The sequence below is a fragment of the Erythrolamprus reginae genome, chromosome 8, assembly GCF_031021105.1.
Source record: "Erythrolamprus reginae isolate rEryReg1 chromosome 8, rEryReg1.hap1, whole genome shotgun sequence".
Classification (NCBI taxonomy): Eukaryota; Metazoa; Chordata; class Lepidosauria; order Squamata; family Dipsadidae; genus Erythrolamprus; species Erythrolamprus reginae.
The window spans coordinates 33,576,473-33,596,086 of record NC_091957.1 but is presented as its reverse complement, the minus strand read 5'-3'; the positions used below and the strand labels follow the sequence as shown (position 1 = coordinate 33,596,086).

The window sequence follows — 19,614 nt, the reverse complement described above, 5'->3', positions numbered from 1 at the left end:
CCCTTTTTCAGCATCTTTCTGTCTCACCCTGATGTGGAGGTTGAAAAGATACAACTATTTTGGAAAATGATTTGACCTAAAATAGGGTTGAGAAGTTATATCCAGGTTCCCCTGACTCTGATTTGCCCTTATCCTGGCCACTCCAGTTTGTTTGTTTGTTTGTTTGTTTGTTTGTTTGTTTGTTTGTTCGTTCGTTCATTCGACTTATATGCCGGCCAATCCCACAGGACTCAGGACAGCTTACAACAATAAAACAATTCAATAGAAAGTCCAAGTCAAATCTTAATAACAATAAAACCTCTTAAACTAATCAATATAATCATACCCTCCCATATACCAATCAATCAGCCGGGACAAGATGTTGGCTCTCGTGGCCCTCAGGCCTGTCGGCAGCGCCAGGTCTTCAAGGCTTTTCGAAAGGCCAGTAGAGTGGGGGAAGTATGAACCTCGAAGGGTAGTTGGTTCCAAAGGGCTGGGGCCGCCACAGAGAAGGCCCTCCACCACAGGACTGCCAACTGGCACTGCTTAGTCGATGGGACCCAGAGAAGGCCAACCCTGTGGGATCTTATTGGTCTCTGGGAGGTATGTGGCAGGAGACCGTCCGGTCCTAAGCCATATAGGGCTTTATAGGTGATAGCCAACACCTTGAATTGTGCCCAGAGACCAATTGGTAGGCGGCGCAGTACACGGTATGTTGATGTTATGTGGGTTTACCCACAACAGCTTGCACAGATGCATTCTGGACTAACTGCAGTGTTTGAACACTTTTCAAGGGTACCCCTATATAGAGCACATTTTAATATTGTGGCAAGGGGGGCGTTTGCCCAGGTTCACCTGGTGTACCAGTTGCGGCCCTATCTGGACAGGGAGTCTCTACTCAGTCACTCATCCCATTATCACCTTGACTTTTGACTACTGCAATGCTCTCTACATGGGGCTACCTTTGAAGAGTGTTCGAAAACTTCAAATTGTCCAGAATGCAGCCACATGAGTGGTTATGGGTCTTCCAAGGCATGGCAATATTTCTCCAGCACTCCGCGGACTGCATTGGCTGCCGATTGGTTTCTGGACTCAATTCAAAGTGTTGATTATGACCTATAAAGCCCTACATGGCATTGGACCAGATTACCTACGGGACTGCCTTCTGCCACATGAATCCCAGCCATCTCCAGGTCGGCCATCTCCAGGTCCCGTCAGCCAGACAATGTCGCTTGGCAGGGCCTAGGGGCCCCTCTGGAATCAGCTCCTCCCCCCCCCCCCCCCCCGAGATTCTTACTTCCCTCACCCTCCTCACCTTTTGTAAAAGTTTAAAGACCTATCTGTGCCGCCAAGCTGGGGGCCATTAGACCCTTGCCCACCAGCTGGTGAGTATGTCTTGCTGTGTGAATGGGAATTAATGATTTTAAATGTTTAGAGTTTTTAAAGTTTTTTAGCTATATTAATTGGATCTTTTAGATATGTATATTGTATATTGTTTTGATATGTTTGATATGATTGAGTCCTCAGAAAGGGGTGGCATACAAATCCAATCAATCAATCAATCAATCAATACATACATACATAAATAATCAAGACAAAAAGTGACGATCCACCATGGATCTTGTTCAGCAGAGCTCTAGGAACAGGCTCAGCCATTTTTGTCACTTTAAACAAGGGGCCTGCATACTTGTTCCAGGACCAAAATGTCCGGAAGGGATGATGTTTGCAAGAAGGAAACTAAGCCTCTTTCTGGGGGAAATGTTCTAATTGTGGCTTCTTGGGCTGGGAGGGTCCGGCCTCTGAGGAACCACTCCACTCTTCCCACCCTTGGCTTTGTTGTAGCAGGGGGGATGGTGAGGAGGGGCTAGAAAGAGCAGGGAAGAGTTGCAGTGCCCCCCCCCCTGGTCCTGCTTGCCTTGCAAATCCTTCTGCTCTTGGCGGAAAGCATCCGGGATTATGGGCGCTTGGGCTGGTTGGGAAAGAAAAATGCTGAAAGCATCTCAGCAAAGGCAGGGACTCCCTTGGTGAGGTAAGAGCCTAGTGGTTCCTACCGGTATTTGGGGCAGATGCTTGGAGGCTTCCTTCCTTCCTCTTCCTTCCTTCCTTCCTTCCTCTCTCGCCCACCCCTTCCAACTTTCCTTCGCTTCCCCTTCATTCTTTCCTTTATTTCTCTCTCCCCTCCCTCTCTCATCCCTTCCTTCCCTTCCTCTTCGTTCCTTCCTTTATTTCTCCCTCTCACCCTCTCCTTCCTTCCCCTTATTTCTCTTTCCCTCTCTCATTCCTCTCTCCCTCCCCTTCTCTTCCTCTTTGTTCCTTCCTTCCTTCCATTCCTAGGAGGCAAACGGGAGCGGGGGTCCCAACGAGAGTCCCCCCCCAGCAGTGCTTTTCACCAGGGCGACGGAGCAGCTGAGCTTTCTCGGATCCTGACAGGAACCCCCCCCCTCAAGGCTCCCCGGGGGCCCCATCCGCATACCTGCTGCCTTGTGGGGCAGGCGAGGGGGGGGATGCAGGCGCCCGGGCGGAACCCGGAGACCCAATGGGGCCCCGGCGGAGCGTGCCCTGCGCCTTTTGCCCCGGTGCGCGGTCTGCGGGGGGCGCCCGGGGCTCGGCTGCTCCTTCCCGCCGGGGACAATGAGCCCTTGTTTGGCTCCACGCACACTCACACACACAAACACACTAACTCCCCCCCACCCTCGCTGCTGCTGCTTTCTCGACGGGCGGGAGTGGCAGGCCGGGCGTCCAACCGGCGGCGGCGGCGGGGCGGGCGCGGGCCAGTGAAAGGGCGGCGGGTGGCGGCTCCGGGCATCCTTTCCTGCCCGCCCCGCTGGCGCCGCCGCTGCGAGCGGAGAAGCTTTGACCGCGGGGCGGCCAAGCTCGCCAACCTCCCGCCGCCGCCGCCAGCCCGCAAAGCCATGGCGCCCAGCTGAATACCTCGCCTCCGCCTCCTCCTCCTTCCTGCGGACGCGGCGGCGAGGATGGGCTTTTTCCCGGGGGCGGCGACGGAGGCTTCGGGGCTGCGCTCCCGCTGAGACAGCCGCCCGCCCGCTCTTGGGCTTGCAGAGGAAGGAGCGCCAACCGCTTGCCCGGTAAGGCTCGCTGAAGGCCGCGGCTCAGTCCCGAGGGGGGTGGGGGAGAGATTCGGAAGCAGAGCCCCCGCCCCGCCCCTGCAACAAGCGGCGTGCAACGGGGCGCCGACGCCGTCCAAGCCACGACGGTCGCCTCAGAACAAAGCCCAGGCGCTTCGGCTGTAGCCGGCCGGACCAGAAGCCCCGGAGTCGCGCAGTTCCCCTGACAGCCCGAGCGGGGGAGGGGGGAGGCTCTCCTCGAAGGGGGTCTCGGTGCGGAAACGTTGGGGAAGGCCACGAAACCTTTCGGCCCGCCGGGAGAAACGCAGCCGTCAGGCGAGCTGCGCGACTCCGGGGCTTCTGGCCCGGCCGGCTGCAGCTGAGGCGCCCGGGCTTTGTTCGGGGCGGCCTGTGGCGACCGTCGCGGTCGGTCAAACTTTGCCCTGGGCGACGCCGCCGTCCCGTCAAGTCAGGCGCTGAGGCGGCTTTCTTGGCCGATTGGCCCGAGAAGGGAAGGGCTGAGGGACCCTCCGTGCCTCCCCGGGCAGGTGGAAGAAGCAGGCAGGGTGGGGTAGGGTGGGCCGGAGTGGCTGAGGCGAGGACGGTGTCCTTGGCCTCTGGCCAGAGCAGGCATCTTGGGGCGAAGTAATGAATTGTTGGCTTGAGGTAAACCGAAGACCTTCGGATAGCAATAGCATTTAGACTTACAGTATGTACGGCTTCATTGTGCTTTTACTGCCCTCTCTAAGTGGTTTACAAATTCAGGATATTGTCCCCAATAATCTGGGTCCTCATTTGACCCACCTTGGAAGGAAGGAAGGGCAATAGCATTTAGACATATATGCCACTTCATAATGCTTTTCCAGCCCTCTCTAAGCAGTTTATAGAATCAGCATATTACTCCCAACAATCTGGGTCCTCATTTTACCCACCAAGGAAGAAAGGAAGGATGGAAGAGCAATAGCATTTAAACTTATATACCACTTTGTAGTGCTTTTACCGCCCTCTCTAAGTGGTTTACAAATTTAACGTATTGCCCCCAATAATCTGGGTCCTCATTTGACCCACCTCGGAAAGATGGAAGGCTGAGTCAACCTTGAACCAGTGGTGAGATTTGAACCGCTGAACTACAGCTAGCATTTAGCTGAAGGAGCCTGCAGAGCTGCACTCTAACCACTGTGCCACCAGCCCTCTTGGGAAGCGATGCCAACTGGGGCAGTGGCCGTGGGATGCCACCGGGAGACCGTTCATCGCTTAGTCCAGGATCTCCAATCTTGGCAACTTTAATAACGCTGGTGAATTTCAACGCCTAGAATTCCTCAGCCAGCAAAGCTCCTGGCTTCTGTTGCCAAGTTTGGGGACCTCTACCCTAGACTTCCCCATAAGTATCAGGAAGCTCCATCTTGGGTTATTCCCAAGCTGGGAGGCAGGGCAGGGAGAAGAGGAATGCTGTGGGCCAGGTGTGCTCCACCCCACAAGTGCCTTCTGAGTTCCCACAGTCGGGTGTGAACATCAGCCAGGCTCTTTCCACGGGGCCCTCCTTGAATTTTGGATAGCACAAGGCTGGGAAGGGTGCAAAGCGGTTCTGATGGGGAATCTAGCCTTCGCGACACATAGCTTCCACCCCAAAACCTTTGTTGCCATTACAGTGGCAAAGCCATTGTTTGGAGAAGTTTATTGGCGGAATGCTAGGTTGCAACAATGAATCACACCAAGGACTTCTTAGGATTAAAAATGAGCCACCAAGTTCATTAAGCAGCAACTTTTTTGGTAAAAAATAATTCGTTTTTAATAAAAGTGCTTCTTAAGAAAGACTGATGATGGGTACCATTTTAGCTGCTTTCCTTAGGATGATGTGCTGGACATTTGTATGCCCATAATCTTCCCCTAGCTCAGTGTTTCTCAATTATTTTCTGTTATGCCTCCCCCTAGGAAGAAGTAAACATTTCGTGCCCCCCCCCCAACTCTCCGCCAGGACGATTGTTTGCACGTTTTCGCTGAAAGTGATTGGGTGTATTGTTTTTAAGTGATGCCTTAATTTATTTGGCTTCATGCTATCCACTGCCAACATTTTTAGACACAGTAAACATATGGTCTTTCCTCGTCTTCCACCGTAGTCACAGTGAAGCCAAGCGCTACACACGCTTCGTCATATTTCCTCATCTTAGCTTTCGGGAGACTTACATTTGTCTCATTATCTTTGTCTCTCTCCTCCTTTCTTTTCATCCCTGTTTTAAATATTTTTCCATGGTGTCTCTTAAGGTTTGCTATATGCATTTCATATCTCCTACTGTGTGCCGTGTGCTATTGTTCAGTGCAAAATAAACCCTACTCCCTTGCTCATGTGGCAGACCTCCCCTCACATCTCATGGATGCTTAATAAATCAGCATAGGGAAAAAATATGCTGTAGAAAGTTTTGATTCTACTCAATATACAATTTTTGGATTTTATGAACCTCTGATACTAGTCGTCTAACAGGATAACGGGTGCGAAGAGTTCTTCCTAAGGATGGACACAGTTCTCTTTAAAATACATCCAATATTTGAAGGTTCAAATAAAGTCCTTGACTTACGACAGTTCACTTAGTGACAGGTTACAATGGCATTTAAAAAAAAACGACTGACCATTTTTCACACAAACAACTGTTGTAGCATCCCTCATTGCATTGCATTGGCATCCTTCAGTCTCAAAAGACCATGGTATCATGCTCTGGATTCCCCATTGTCACATGATTTATATTCAGATGCTTGACAAATTGATTGACATTTATGATGGATGCAGTGCGGCAGGGTCAAGCGTTCTCCTTTTTGCAAAGTGCATGGGGAAGCCAGATTCGTTTAACAACCAGATTATTAATTTCCACCACTGCAGCGATTCACTTAACAACTGTGTTGGGGAAAAGTTATAAAATGGGGCAAAAGTCACTTAACCAATTTCTCACTTAGCAACATAAATGTTGGGCTCTGTTGTGGTCATAAGTTGAGGCCCCACCTGTACATTTGCGCCTTCATAAGTAAAGAAGAGGGTAGTGTAGAATGCTGCCTAAAATTGGGGAGACATTTTCTTTCAGTTTTGCAATCACATTAAAAAAAAAGGTTTGCAATCTGCATATCTGCCATCTTGCTTATTCTCTATGATCAGTTAGTTGCACTTTTTTGTTCCTGACTAGCAAATGAGGAACTACCGTATTGTTATTATTGTTAGTATAAGACACACTTTTTTCCTCTCTAAAAGAGGTGAAAATTTGAGTGCATCTTATATTTCCAATGTAGCTTTTTTGAAGCTTTTTTCCCAGCCCTAACTAGGTGCTAACGATCTGCCCAGCTCTTACATTGCAGGCTCTTTCATTGTTACTTTCTCCAAATAAGGTTTTTATAAGCCCTAACCAGGGGATAAAATAATATGCTGAAGCTGACCTGACTAAGGATGCTAACCAGAGGAATACCTGGTAGGCAGATTTCCCCCCCATTTTCTTCCCCAAAAACTAAAGTTTAGTTTTATACTCCGGTGCGTCTTGTACTCCAAAAAATTACAGTACTCATTCCCAGAATACAAAATGTTTAAGCTATAGAGCGACTACTCTTATTTTTTTCTATCTGGCAAGTGACACTGCTCTTGACTCCAATCTCCTTCTTGAGTGAAGCTGGGTTTTAATAAGTGATATTTCCTTTCTACCTTCAAAACAAAGAAGCTGCCCTGGGGCCATTCCAGAGCCACCCTGATGGTTTAGAGAATTTGGTGCCTTTCTCCTACCATGAACTACCTTTTCCAGCTTTTCCAGGTGCTTGATGGAGATCCAGGGTGAAACCAGCCACCAATCAGTGGCAAGGAGTATGTGTGGGGAATTTAGCCTTATCCGAATTCTGTTCAAGGATTGCATCACCTCATTTTGGGGGAAATCCAAAGGAGAGACTGGTTTTTTTGGTGCTGTGGTTGCAAAAACAGAAAATTACTTGGCTGTAGTATAGTTTTGTGCTTCTGGAGATTTTGGTGTGAGTTAAATGCATGTTATCAATAATGGTAGACCTGGATGTGACACCTGCTGAATCTTTTCCAGGCCTCTTCACTTCCCCTGTAGAAGGTTGGGCATCCTGTGGTTGTCCAATTGCTCACACAATTCCCTTTGGCCACTCTCTCCCAGAAATTAGGCCATTGATGTCAGAGGCTCATTGCACAAGAGGTCACCACATCTGTTGTCCCTCCACAGTAAATGTCAACCTCATTTAGCATCATCAAAAACTAAAACAAAAACAATCCCTTTTTAAAAAGGCATTCCTGTGACATCATGTGTTCCTCTTTGCTTGTCAAAAATAATGTTCATTTTAAATGTCAATTTGAATAACGGTATGAATGTAGTGATTGGATTTAAGGGTTTTTGTCATTATGAAATATTTTAACTATTTTATTATTTTAATGTTGTAAGCTGCCCTGAGTCCTCAGGGAGAGGGCTGAATACAAATTTAAGGAGAGAGAAGGAAGGAAGGAAGGAAGGAAGGAAGGAAGGAAGGAAGGAAGGAAGGAAGGAGATCTTTCTTTAGCTAGGGCGCAGCTGCTGGCTTTAGAGCCAGACAAGGTTTTTAACTACCCTCCAAAAAGTAAAAAGTTAGATCAGGAAATAATTACCATGATTTCTTTTACATATATTCTTTAACTTTTATTTATTTTTATTTATTTATTTGTTTGTTTGTTTGGTTTTTCAAGTATGTATTGGTGGTATACAAAGATATAATAATATTTGTATACATGATACCGTACTATTAAAAAGAAACATTAGGACAGGGGACGGAAGGCACTCTGGTGCACTTATGCACCATCGTAGTATTTGATGATTTTAGAAATCATAGATTTCTATATACATCCCCATCATAGATTTCCCCCTTGTGTCACATTAACAAAGATGGTTTGATTAAAACATGAGGCAAGTCCCTGTGAAAGGTGTAAGCTTTGCGTCCTGTGCCAAAGATGCCCTATAAGATCACTGTTCACTGCACAGCAAAGGTCCTTCCAAGTTCTGTTGAAGTGACTCTCATGGACCACAAGAGGTGAGGGTGGAACTAGCCTTGGGCAGCTCCTGCTGTGTGTGAGTGTCTGCACGCCTTAATCTCTGATGATCTCCAGAGTCTCACCTTCCCAGGTGAGAAAGAGGCTGAGGGCTTATCAGAAACGGGTAATCAGGGCATTCTCTGAGCAGGTTGAACTTGATGAGTGGTTGAGAGAGAGGGGGGGGGGCTTTGGAAGAACCCCCGGGGCTATGGGTTAAACCGAAAAGCCAAAAAATAAAAAATAAAATCCCAGGAGAAGGGAACAACCAACGCATAATCAGCAGAAGCCAAGTTTGATTCCAGGCTGTTCTTGCACTTAATAACCGGACTTTTAAAAAGCCAATTTTCCAAGTTGTCCTACTGCATAGATTTTCCTCCAGGGAAAATTGAACTCTTAATAAAAGCTTGCTGTCATTATCTATTGTACATTACGAAGCAACAGAACAGAAAGCTGCTTTCCAGGATTTACAGGATGGATGGAGCAATTGTAGCTCTACCTCCCCCACCACCACACACCCGCTTTTTCCCTTCTGAGTTTTGCAAGCCCCCAAATCGGTCTTCCGGCCATTGCTGCTGGCATGCTTGCGTCCATCCAACTTCTGTTGATTGGCTAAATAAATGCTCATAATTTCTTTTTTAGTCCATTAAAGAAACAGTTAAGCACTCTTGCTATACTAAGGCTAATTTAGGGGAGGGAAATGTCTTTATCAGATAGGACCGAGTAAATCATAGAAGTGAAGTTTAAGATATAACATGGTTTATTGCTTTTAGCCAGAGGTGGGCTGCTAAGGTAGAATAGTGATATGTGCTTGCCCCCATGGCTCTGAGTGCTAGTGGAGTCCAGCGCAATTATGCTACTGCACCTGGGCAGGTAGCAAAATCGCACGTGGACATGCAGGTGCACCATGGGCCACTCAGAGCCACAGGGGGGAAACCTGCATATCCACGCACAATTTCCCTACCTGCCCAGGTGCAGTAGCATAATTGCGCTGGACTCCACTAGCAGAGCCAAGGGGCGAGCACACGTCACCATTCCACCTTAGCAGCCCACCTCTGCTTTTAGCTAGCTTTAGCTGTATAAACCCAACTTTATAGACTGCTGTTGCATTTTGGTCTGAACTTCACGGTCAAGGAAAGCTAACTTATAGTTTAAATGCATAACCTGGGATGAAACATAAAGCCAGAGTATTTCTCTGACCACCAACGGTCAGTCGACAAGGTGAAGTCATCCTGGCCTTTCTTACCATAAATTCCAGATCAACCATAAAGACCAGAAAAGTCCTCTTGTGTTATTTTTTTCCCCCAAGGGCATGTCCAGCGGAAGCAATTCAAGACCAGTTGCTCTCTTGAAAACCTTTCAGCTGAAGGAGGCTATAGAGAGAGGACCTGGCTTTTAAAAGGCTACTTGGTTGTGTTTTCACCCAAATTGCTATGTCAGGGTATTTTTTAGCTGCACGGAGCTGTTATGATTCGACTGAATGGAATTAAGGGCACACGGTGTGTTTGAGACTAAAAGCTCTTGATATAACCAGGTGGGGGTTCCACTTACCGGCCGATACCGGCGCGCACTCATGTACCGTCAGCATGAGATTTGGCTTCTGCACATGTGCAGATAGAAAAATCTCATGCGGGGATGCTCGTGTATGGGAAATTTCGCCGATTTTTGGCAATTTCTTTGCTTCTGTGCAGAAGCAAAAAAACCACCAAAAATTGGCGAAATCAGAGATGAGTGCGCATCTCAATTTCCGCTACTGGGACCCCAATCCCAGCCATACAGGCTGCATCCCATTACTGAATATAACCAGCTTCACCAAATTAATGGAGTTCTCTTTTAGAGCTATCTAAATGTTAATAGTGTTTGTCACCCTATCTTGCAGCCCTTCGGGGCAAACATGGCTTTTTCTGTCTTAGCCAATGGCACTGTTTGGATATTAAAAAGTCAATGACAAGACGGATCTTTTGGATCATCAAATGATCCATCAATAATCCCTTGGGGTGGGGGCTCCCTGGCTTGAGGATCCCAAAACGTGTTTCATGTCCAGTTCAAAAAGAATCCGGAGCCAGTGGCACCAAAAACAGGTGCTTATCCCAGCACAGGTAGGAACTCTCAAGTTTTTTCTGTGCTGGAAGTCATACTGCAGTGGTTGCATGGTTGCACTCAAAACATTTCATGGTCTGGGGTACATGGCTGGGATTGGCTGCAGCTTGCTGGACCAAGAGAAGATTATTGACAACGAGTGTACTTTTGGAAATGATGAGTGTTTGGGAGTTTTCTCTTTAGTGCTCCAAGAGTAACTTCCTTTATTTATTTACATTGAGGTTATGTCAGTCTTCCTCTGTTTTACTACAACTCCTGGTAGGGGTGGGTGGGGTGCAAAACCCTCTTCAACTGGCAAGATTTCTTCTTTGCTGGAGGGCACATAGCCCTTCTCGGTGGCGCAGCCTCGGTGGTGCAGTGGTTAGATTGCAGTACTGCAAGCTACTTCTGCTGATCACCAGTTGCCAGTAGTTTATCAGATCGAATCTCACCAGGTTTAAGGTTGACTCTGCCTTCCATCCTTCCAAGGTCGCTAAATGAGGACCTAGATTGTTGGGGGCAAGATGCTTACTTTCTGCGAACCATTGTGAAGTTGTATATAAGTCTAAATGTTATTGCTATTCTGCCTTCGACAGGAGTTTTCAGCCAGATGGTTTCTGTTTCAGGAAATGAGCACGTCTCCTATATTTTTAATATTTTTTAATCTTTCTGGACTACCTGCAGGAAAAGAAGAGGAAGATTGGGAATGAAGTGAATGGGTGGGGGGGCATAGCCCCCTGTCATCAAAACTAGTTGCAAAATGACAACTTTTGGCACTCATTTTACTTTAAAAATACTTTAAAAAATAACAAAATTTCAAAAACTCACGCCACATCTGTAGGTGAGGCAGCCTATGTATTTTGACTGAAAAAACAGAAGTGGGGCTGGATCACCAGGTCAGGATAAGGTGCCTTAACCCTAACGCAGGGGTGCCCAAACTTGGCAACTTGTGGACTTCAAATCCCAGAGTCAGCTATGCTGGCAGGGAGAATTCTGGGAATTGAAGTCCACAAGTCTTAAAGTCGCCAAATTTGAAGACCTGTGCCCTAAAGTAACATCAAATGCAGCTCTTGAGTTTAGGCACAGTTGCTTCTCAGTGGTCTGTTCCCACTCGGCTGTGAGCGATCCCAAGTCAGACCTTGTTTTGGCATAATTCAATTCCTGGGTTTCTTACAGGATTAAAAAAAAATCCTGTAGATCTAGAAGAGTGTTTTTCAACCTCAGCAAGTGGACTTCAAGCAGGACACTGAAGTAGAAGCTGTCTTGAGCTCCTGGATGAAGGGTGGGATATAACTTTATTGATTGAATTTACGAATAAAAGTCCAACCAATTTCACTAGTGGAGGCGGACTTCTGGATTTGTGCTTGAAACAAAGTCAACCAAGCCGGGGTTTGTTTGCTCATGGTGTATTCATTGAAGGAGATGCCATTGTGGCGAAGGGGGGGTGGGGTTGCCCAGGTTCGCACTGGAATCAGCTTCCCCTATAGATTCGTACTGCCCCCACCCTCCTCACCTTTTGTAAGAGCCTAAGGAGTCTTCTATGCTGCCAGGCTTGGGGTTATTAGATTCTGCCCCCTGGGCAATGAATGTATGGTGGATTTGTTGAATGGATATGTGTGCATTTTAATTGGTTTTCTGGTTTTTAGATTTAACTCTTAACTTTAATTAATTGGAGTTCGATGTACATTGTCTTTGTATATGTTGCAAGCAGCCCTGAGTTCTCGGAGAGGAGAGGAATATAAATCCAATAAATAAATAATAAATTAGTTGGATTCACACAGTAAGTCACAGTAAGTCACTCAGAAATGATAGTGCCTGGCATAGTTCCCTCTAAGCTGAGCAGTGAGCAATCGCTCACTTAAAAATCATCATCAACTCAGAGTTTTTCAAACCTGCCCAGAAGCCCAGAGGGAAAGAGTGAGAGGGAAGGAGAGAGAGAGGAAGAGAGAGAAACAGATAGAAAAAAGAGAGGAAGGAAAAGAGAAAGAAAAACAATGGGAGTAAGGAAGAGAGAAAGAAAATAAAAATCTAGTTTGAAACTAGCTCAACTATTTAAGTGGCATTTTGATATTGATAGAGTTGCCCTATTATGAGCTCACTGTTATAGACACACAGTACAGTATTTTATTTTGAAATTCTCTGAGGCAAAACAGGGTGGGTTATTTATTTATTTATTTATTTATTTATTTATTTAATATTTCTGTGCCGCCCAGTCCCGAAGGGACTGCCGCTCAGACACTATACTTCCCCCCCCCCCCAAATTAGAGAGAACACTGGTGCCTGGGTCCTTCATGTCCAAGAATTTCCATTACAGCTTTTTGTGTACATCCAGTCATAACAAGGGCCCCTGCACTGGAGCAGCTACAAATATGTAGTCCTCAACTTAACAACAATTCATTTAGTGACCATGGGACAGTACAGTACTGCTGGAAAAAAGTGACTTGGGAACGTATTTTACACTTAGTGACTATTGCAGCCTCCCCAGCGCCGGAAAATCAAAATTTGGGTGCTTGGCAACCGACTCATAGTTATGACGGTTGCAAGGTCATGCGGCCACCTTTTGCGACCTTCTGAGAAGCAAAGTCAATGGGGAAGTTTAACATCCATGTCATAACCGTAGCAACTTCAGTGATTCACTTAAGAACCAAAGCAAGAAAGGATGTAAAATAGGGCAAAACGCAGTTAGCGATGGAGATGTTGGGCTCAGTTGTGATGGTCTGTTAAGGGCTATGTGTATGCTCCTTTATAGATTGCTTCATAAATTTGTATTTAAACAGTGTAAGTTCTTGTCTGAAATATTTTAGGTCAGAACTTCTGACATCTGTAAAGCTGTTTTTAATGGTAAATCCAAGGAACCATGTCAACATCTGGATTTCATATAGGGAAGGAAAAACCCAGAGTAAATAAATGCCTGGCTAGAATATGTGTTATTTGATCTCCCCATGAAGCTTTAACACTTTTTCAATACTTTTTGTGCCAGTGAAAAAGATCAGAGTTTTTTTGTTGAAAGCATTTCTGTTTTTCTTGATGAATTTGGAGGAGAGCTTGGAGCGCTTGAAGGTTAGAGCATGATCTCATATGGTTTTCATTAATGATCAGCCCAGCGCATAGGTCTGGTCTAAATTAGCGAAGGAATGGCCAAACGGCTGGAAGAAATGAGAATGACGCCAATGCATTCTTGGGATGCTTGTGGGATGTGGCTGCTAACAAGCAAAGAAGAGTAGGGCCTAACTAAAATGCTGAAGAACGAAATAAAAGAACAGAGTCTAAACCAGTGATGGCAAACCTTTTGCAGCTCGGGTGCCAAAGGGGTGTGTTTATGTGCGCAATAGCATGGGCGTGCATGCCCACACCCATAATGCAGTGCCCTCACCCCATGCATGTGTGCACAAACTCCCCTGCACTGTTCCCCGCGCATGCGTGCAGGCCTCATGGAAGCCTCTGGACTTCCAGTTGGACCTTTGGGGTGTATTTCACGCTCCCCAGGTTTCAGGAAAGCCTCCAGAGCCTGTGGATGGCAAAAAACAAGCCCAATGGGCCTACCGGAACAACATTCTGGTAGGCCTATTGGGTCTGTTTTTCACCATCCACAGGCTCCGGTGGCTTTCTTGAAGCCTGGGGAGGGGGAAACGGCCTATCCCCACCCTCCAAAAGGCCAAAAATCAGCTGGCCAGTGCACACATGTGCGCTAAAGCTGACTTAGGCCATGCCTCATGTGGATTGGACTCTATGTGGGGAGGAATGGCTGTATTCCCTACGCACCACTTTTTGGAAGTTGGGATAAAATGTGGCACATTAGAACAGCATCCAGTAATGTTATGGAAATGTCAAGCACTATCAGGCCAACTTAAAGCATTTTGGGGTGTTCAAGCTCTGATATCCATTCTGATAGCTTAGAAAATACCTTGGCAGCATTACAGAATAGAATAGAATAGAATTGAATTGAATTCTTTATTGGCCAAGTGTGATTGCACATACAAGGAATTTGTCTTTGGTGCAGATGCTCTCCGTGTACTTAAAAGAAAAAGATACATTTGTCAAAAAGATACATAGAGGAATTGAGACATCTCCACCAGGCTTATATACTTTTATGTATGGTATGCTTGTGTTGTATGTTTTTAAAATAAGGGGTTTTTAGATATTTTTTTAAATATTAGATTTGTTTATTGTACACTCTTTTGTTGTTGTTGTTGTGAGCCGCCCCGAGTCTGTGGAGAGGGAGGGCATACAAATCAAATCAAATCAATAATTAAGTAAGTAAGTAAGTAAGTAAGTAAATAAATAAATAAATCACGAATCATGAGGTGCAACACTTAATGATTGTCATACGGGTCAAATAAACAATTAGGAAACAATCAATATTAATAAAAATCTTAGTATACAAGCAACACGCTACAGTCATACAGTCCTAAGTGGGAGGAAATGGGTGATAGGAATGATGAGAAGAAACTAGCAATAATTAGGAGTGGAGACCTAGCAAATAGTTTGACAATGTTGAGGGAATTATTTGTTTAGCAGAGTGATGGCGTTTGGGAAAAACTGTTCTTGTATCCAGTTGTCTTGGTGTGCAGTGCTCTGTAGTGACATTTTGAGGGTAGGAGTTGAAACAGTTTTTTTTCAGGATGCAAGGGGTCAGTAAATATTTTCACCGCCCTCTTTTTGACTCATGCAGTATACAGGTCCTCAATGGAAGGCAGGTTGGCAGCAATTGTTTGTTCTGCAGTTCTGATTCTCCTCTGAAGTCTGTGTCGGTCTTGTTGGGTTGCAGCACCAAACCAGACAGGTATAGAAGTGCAGATGACAGACTCAAAGCAGTGCAAAGTTTGACCTTTAACAACAAGGAACTCTTCAGTTATGGATTAAATTCAAGAGTCGCCCAGAAAGTAATGCAATATATTTTTTTTCTTCAACAATTATTTATTGAACACAGTGATACTTACGCCCAAGAAATAATGATGTTTCTTCTAGACTCCCTATTTTTCCATGTAATCTCCATCCCATTCTATGGCCTTCCTCCAGCAAGACACAATGGCACGTATGTCCTGTTGGTACCACTCCTTGTTCTGGCCACAAAGTCATTTCTGCATTGTAATGGCCTCACCCCCTGTTGCCAGCGACTAACCGTACTTCTGTCAACTGCAGATTCTCCATAAACTGTACACAAACATTTGTGAATGTTCCCAACCGTTTCTTTCTCCGCAGTGATAAATTCAACGCAAAATTTACACACACACTCCGGACAATTCAAATAATGTACAGTATATCTATAGTTTCGCATTCGTACCATTACTCTAGGCTGAGAAAATATTGTGGTGCATTACTTTCTGGGCGACCCTCGTGTCTCCAAATGATCATCTGGTTTTGGAACTTCCTTAACAGTTGGAAGTCAAGATCCCGCAGAAGGCCACCTCTTATTGCCAGTCGTCGTGCTGCCTGTTTCAAGTTAATGAGAGAAATCAGCCAAAGGAATGGAATGAGGATATAAAACCTGGCCTCCTTCCATGCACCTGCTGGTGCCACACCTGTATTTTCCTCTGAATCATAGTTGGCAGAGAGACCGAGAAATTGGGGAAGAAAGGAGAAGCCACATGTAAGATGAGAAGCCTACACCCCCTGGCACAACCCTTTGCCCTTCCAACTCCACTGTTGGCTTATTTGAAGATTTATTTATTTATTTATTTATTGGATTTGTATGCCACCCCTCTATGAAGACTCAGTGCAGCTCACAACATATACAGTGGTACCTCTACTTAAGAATGCCTCTACTTAAGAACTTTCCTAGATAGGAACCGGGTGTTCAAGATTTTTTCACCTCTTCTTAAGAACCATTTTCTACTTAAGAACCCAAGCCCGGAAAATTTCCCAGGAAATTTGAGAGTGGCACGAAGGCCCAGCCGGTTTCCTGCCATTCCCCCTTTAATCCTGGCCATCTCGGGCTTTTCTGGGCTGCCAGAGGAGCCTTTCAGTGGTGCTTAAGGAGGCTTTGGCAGTCCAGAGCGAACAAAGCATTTTCATTTCTCTGGGCCCTTGGAGAGGGAATATACCTCTGCCAGCGCCCAGAGAAAAAGAAATGCTCCCTTTGCTTTGGGAAGCAACTGTCCTCCACCTCTTCTTCTTCTTCCTCCTCCTCCCACCCAAATTCCGAGCTTTTACTTCTTTCCTAATGATAAGAAATTTCTCCCTAGTTCTAGGTCTCCTTGTTAAGTTTCTATCCATTATGTCTTGCCGTACCCTCAGGTGCTTTGAAGAATAGGTTGCCCCCTCTTCTGTGTGACAGTTGCTCAATTGCTGGATAACTTCTATTGCATCACTCCTGGTGTTTGTTTGTTTTGTTAGGTACGTATACAAAGATATAATAATATTTATATACATGATACTAGTAAAAGAGAAACGGGATGGAAGGCACTCTGGTGCACTTATGCACGCCCCTAACTGACCTCTTAGGAATCTGGAGAGGTCAACAGTGGAGAGTCTAAGGGTAAAGTTTTGATTATTAGGTGATGATACTACAGAGTCTGGTAGTGAGTTCCATGCATTAACTACTTGGTTACTAAAGTTGCATTTCCTGCAGTCAAATTTATAGTGGTTTACTTTAAGTTTGTATCTGTTGTGTGCTCGAGTGTTGTTGTGGTTGTAGCTGAAGTAGTCGTTGACAGGAAGGACATTGTAGCAGATGATTTTATGGGGTATGTTTAGGTCGTGTTTAAGGCAACATCATTCTAAGCTTTCTAAACCTAGGATTGTAAGTCTAGCTGCGTAGGGTATTCTGTTGCGAGTAGAGGAGTGGAGTAGAGAAGTTTGTCTTCTCTAACAAAGAGAAGAAGACTTAGAAGAGCCCTCTTGGTCTTCTTCTTATTGTTAGAGAAGACAAACTCTGTTTCTGCAACCATTCATCATATGCTTTAGCCCCCCGCCCCCTAATAATCTCCATTGCTCTTCCCTACACTCTTTCTAGAGCAGTGATGGCTAACCTTTTCCGGACTGAGGGGCCAAAGCGTGCACCCCAGCCCACAAAATGCAATGTGCCCCACCTCCAGCATTTTTGCATGGCACAGACCTAAAGACAGATGCCTGGCGGAAGCTGAACTTGGGCAAAATCTTGCATGCCCACAGAGAGGGCACTGTGTGCCACTTCTGGCAAACATGCCATAGGGTCACCACCACAGTCAACATCTTTTTTGTATGTGAGGACCAAAGCTGGACACATTGTTCTAAGTGTTACCAAGGCATTTACAAAGCGGTACAAACACTTTGCATGATCTTGACACCATCCTTCTGCTGAGGGGTGCATAGGACTGCACTGACTTTTGGCAGCTGCAGTACACGGCTGGTTCATACTTAAGTGCCCACTAGGACTCCTAGTTCCCTCTGATAGTATGGTGGCAATGTTTAGACAAGGATCTGCCTAGTTTCATATTTGGCTAGGATGACAGATGTCAGTCATTGACTAACAAAGAGACAGATGCTGCAGATACATCAGAGGAAATTCTGTGGGGTCTTCAGCAGATCCAGAATGCTGCAGATAGATATGTGGAGTATAGCCTGTCTTGTTGGAACAACTGCAATCTCAAGATACTGCTGGATCTAAGGCAAAATGATGAGTGTGGAATCCATGTTAGTTGTGGATCAGAATAGAACAAGACTGACTCTCAGTGGGAGCCTGATAGAATAGAGTAGAGAATAGAATAGAATTATTTTATTGGCCAAGTGTGATTGGACATACAAGGAATTTGTCTTTGGTGCAGGTGCTCTCAGTGTACATAAAAGAAAGTATAGATTTGTCAAGAATCATGAGGTAGAACACTTAATGATTGTCATAGTGGTCAAATAAGCAATGAAGAAACAATCAATATTAATAAAATCTTAAGCAACAAGTTACAGTCATACAGTCATAAGTGGGAGGAAATGGGTGATAGGAATGATGAGAAAACTTAGTAAATAGTTTGACAGTGTTGAGGGAATTATTTGTTTAGTAGAGTGATGGCACTTGGGAAAAAACTGTTCTTGTGTCTAGTTGTCTTGGTGTGCAGTGCTCTGTAGCAACGTTTTGAGGGTAGGAGTTGGAACAGTTTATGTCCAGGATGCGAGGGGTCCGTAAATATTTTCACTTCCCTCTTTTTTGCAGTATACTGTACAGGTCCTCGCTGGAAGGCAGGTTGTCAGCAATTTTTTTTTCTGCAGTTCTGATCACTCCTTTACAGATTTGGAATAAGTACTTTGCAAGCCACCAATGTTATTTTGAACATGTGATGCGACACCCAGAAAAATATCCTTCACTTAATCTTCCAGGGAAAGATTGAAGGCAAGTGAGGTCCAGGGAGAAGAACAACATCATGTCTTCAAAATCTAAAGGACTGGTTTGAGCAAAACTCAGCAGCACTTTTTGAGCTGTTGATAAAAATAGGATTGCCAACATGATCGCCAATGTCTAATGATGGATATGGCCCAAGAAGAAGAAGCCACCAAATTTGGGCTTTCATTTCAGGGGTCCTGAAGGCAGCTTGCCTTCAGTCATGGAGCTTCTTTTGTGAAGACCTGCCTTGGCTCTTTCCTAAGATGATCCTCTAGCACAGTGTTTTTCAACCAGTGTGCCGTGGCACACTAGTGTGCCGTGAGACATGGTCAGGTGTGCCGCGAAGCTCAGAGAGAGAAAGAAAACGAGAGAGAGAGAGAGAAAGCAAGAGAGAGAGAGAAAGAAAACGAGAGAGAGAAAGAAAGAGAGAGAGAAAGAGAAAAAAGCAAGAGAGAAAAAGAAAACAAGAGAGAGAAAGAAAGAAAGCAAGAGAGAGAAAGCGAGAGAGAAAGAAAGAAAGCAAGAGAGAGAAAAAGAGAACAAGAGAGAGAAAGAAAGCAAGGAAGAGAGCAAGAGAGAGAGAGCAAGAGAGAGGAGAAAAAAAGAAAGAGAGAGAGAGAACGAGAGGGAGGGAAGGTGGGAGAGAGAAAGACATAGAGGGAGGGAGGGAGGGAGAAAGAGAGCAAAAAAGAGGAAGGAAGGAAGAGAGAAAGAAAGAGGGATGGAGAGAGAGAGAAAAAGAAGGGAGAGAAAGGAGGGAGAGAAAAATAGAGCGAAAGGGAGGAAGAGAGAAAAAAAATTTGTCCAAACTTTTTTTAGCCGCCCCGCCCCCCTCAATGTGCTCCAGGGTTTTGTAAATGTAAAAAATGTGTCGTGGCTCAAAAAAGGTTGAAAATCACTGCTTAGCAGTCTTAACTATGTCTAGTTTTCTTACAAGCTTTTTATCCTCATGTTTCGGTTGGAATCTTTTCTCTCCTCTCTTTCATTCGTTTCATTCCTTTTGTTATTGTTTTGGTGTTATTGATTAGGACAAGTCCTACGAATAATTTTCAGGAATTGTAAAGTATCAGGGAGGAACTGGAGGGACTGTTGGCTTAAGTTCTACTTTGTTGTATTTTTAAAGACATTTTTCTCAACTTGCTTTTAACACTAGCATT

At 45.3% G+C, this 19,614-nt stretch overlaps 1 protein-coding gene across 5 annotated transcripts in view; it reads left to right on the top strand.

Annotated features, from left to right (window-relative positions):
• The window catches only part of AMOT (angiomotin), a 67,622-nt gene that overhangs the window by 8,148 nt on the left and 39,860 nt on the right, over nt 1–19,614 (top strand). The window contains exon 1 of one of the 5 annotated variants that reach the window (XM_070759616.1): nt 2,699–3,065. The exons of 3 other annotated variants lie outside the window; for them this stretch is intronic. The gene's annotated coding sequence lies outside the window, so the exon portion shown is untranslated. Of the gene's footprint in view, nt 1–2,698; nt 3,066–19,614 lie in introns of those variants that run through there. One more of the 5 variants, XM_070759622.1, reaches the window with a different exon arrangement.